Consider the following 335-nt stretch of genomic DNA (forward strand, 5'->3'; position numbering starts at 1 on the left):
CACCACCCCCCCAAGAACAGCCAAGGGAAGCCACACGTGGGGGAGACATGACTCCAGGGGTGAAACCCTCCCGGTTCGGCTGAAGGGAAGGCAGGAATGTCCTTGGCTCCCAAGGATGCTGAGCCTCAGCCGTGTCGGAAGCCTTCTCCCCTCTTTTTAGGGTGGAAAAAGTCACATGACTACATAGCCACACCCGCTCAGTCACATGACTCCCACCAAGCCACGCCCACAGAACCGGTAGGAAAAAACGCTCGATTTCCCCGTTGCCTGACTCCCACTTCAGCCTTCTTCTCTTGGCTGCTGGCAGCAGGGAAATAAATGGCCTTTGGGGAAAA

Source organism: Thamnophis sirtalis, unplaced genomic scaffold, assembly GCF_051295495.1.
Source record: "Thamnophis sirtalis isolate CommonGarterSnake01/CBP01778 unplaced genomic scaffold, rThaSir2_p1.2 scaffold_5, whole genome shotgun sequence".
In the NCBI taxonomy this organism is placed as follows: domain Eukaryota; kingdom Metazoa; phylum Chordata; class Lepidosauria; order Squamata; family Natricidae; genus Thamnophis; species Thamnophis sirtalis.